Genomic DNA, 2,229 nt, shown 5'->3' with positions numbered 1-2,229 from the left:
TTCTATATTCTGTTTTTTTAAATATCTGGTTTTTAAGTTTACATTAGGATTGTGTAAATTGGTATAGAGCAACTGTTGCGTTGTGCCATTATCCATCTGCAAAATCTGTAAATAGAAGCAGGTGTGCTCTGTGCTCATGAATGGAGAAATTTCTAATTGTTGTAGCAGTTGAAGTCCACTCATGAGTGCTTTCTTTTACCAAGAGTTATGGTTGGATGGCAAGTAGAGGAGTTGTTAGCCAGTAGGTGCACCTGGACAGGTTTTGGAGGTGCTCATAGGTGGAGATCTTTGCACATCCATTATGGCAACAAATGCAGGTGAGCTGCAGGAGGGCGAGTGTGCAAAGGTTGTTTTCCTTATCTGGATCTGGAATGCAAGTGGCATTTGAGACAGGCTGAGCTTCCAGCTGGATTCAAAAAGGGCCTCAATCTAGACTGCAAAATGGTAAAGAATATTCTTATCAGAAATGTAGGATAAAGAGCTTGGAGAAAAGGTTTGGTAGTAGGTAACTGAGAACAGTTACGTACTACAGTGATACAGAGATCTGTAGAGTCAGAAACGGAGTAGTGAGCAGTGATCTGAAAAGACTGGATGAATGCCATAATGTAAGGCCCGAATAAGTGCCTGATCTTCCATGTAGAGCTTGGAGCAGCAGAGTCAGATATTTTAAAGGTGAGTACAGGGATGACTCAGACAAAGCCCTGCCAGAATGCAGACCCTGAAATAAAACCCAAAGTTGAGCATGTGAATAAAGACTTTTACCAGGGAAAGTCATGATACTTGAAGACTGTCAACTGAAATGCATGGAATTATTTTCATGGCAACAAAGTTGCAGAATATTTGAAGTTGAACGGCCAGGAGCTACATATTTTAATGTGTTAACAATGGCTAGATACCTGGTGGCCACCAAGCTGCTCTATCACTCCCCTCCTTATCTGGTCAAGGGGGAAAATATGTCCTGAAAGGCATGTGGGATGAGATAAGGGGAGGGAGAAGTCACTCGCTGGTTGTGGCCATGGGCAAAAGAGATTTGACATGGGGAAATTAGTTTAATTTGTTAGCAGTCACATCAGAGCAATGAGTGGATAATGAAATAAAACCAAATCTACAAAACACCTTCCATCACCTCTCATATTTTCCTGGACTCAGTTTCACTCAGGAGTGTCTCTACCTTCATCTCCCAGGTGACACAGGAGAATGGGGAGTGGTACTGCCTTCTGTGCCATCACACTTCTGCTCATCCCTCCTTGCACTCTTCCTGCTCCCATGTGTGGTTCCTATCACAAGACACAGTCCTCCAAAACTTCTCCAACATGAGTCCTAAAATGTTTTATTTTGGAAGAGGTAATCTGATTGCAAGTATGTCTGCCGTGGGAAGGGAAACCTTCCACTGGACATCATTGCAGAAAGCCCTATCCGGTCAGGCCTAGGAACACTTCTAGGGATGCTGTAACCTAGCTACCTCTGGGTAGCCTATGCCAGTGCCTCACAATCCTCACAGTAAAGAATTGCTTCCTAATGCCTGATCTAAACACACTCTCTTTTGGTTTAAAGACATTCCCCAGAGACCATCACATGTCACAGCAGCCACTGTTCAGGATTCTGTTTGCATCTTTCTTCTAAGCTCCCTTGAAATTTTGAAAGGCTGCAGTAAGGTCTGCCTGGAGCCTTCTCCAGACTGAAGAACCCCAGCTCTGTCAGCCCGTCTTCATAGCAGAACTGCTGTGAAGCTCTGCTTGTTTGTGGCCCTCTATTGGACCTTCTTCAATAGGTCCACGCCTTCACGGTCGTGAGACCTTAAGACATGATCACTGTTCTTAGTGAAGTGAGAAGGGAGCTGGAAACTATTGAGGAAACAAAGGCCGAATAATTTTTAAATAACTAAAGGGCCAAGTAATTTTTCCGAAGAGGTTAATGCACTATCCTCCTTGGACAGGAGCCAGCAAGGAGAGCGGGCAGAGGCTGTGCAGAGAGAGCCCTGTTGGGAGCAGGGCTTAGAATAGTTACTAAAAAACGGTGGCTTCCTGACCAGCCCAAGGGCTGGTAGCAGTGCTAGTGAGACAAAAGGCATTGGCAAGTGTTTTGTCGTAGGTCTTTATTTTCTGTAGCATAAATAAGGGAATAAATAGAAAACATGAATAAATAAATAAGATAAATAAATAGATAAAGTCCTTTGTTGAAATCAACGGAAGAGTCTGTGTCAATTGAGGCGCAGTGTTGTAGACTGTG

Source organism: Lichenostomus cassidix, chromosome Z (genome assembly GCF_008360975.1).
Source record: "Lichenostomus cassidix isolate B80296 chromosome Z, HeHo_3.0, whole genome shotgun sequence".
In the NCBI taxonomy this organism is placed as follows: domain Eukaryota; kingdom Metazoa; phylum Chordata; class Aves; order Passeriformes; family Meliphagidae; genus Lichenostomus; species Lichenostomus cassidix.
This window is presented reverse-complemented; position numbering follows the sequence as displayed.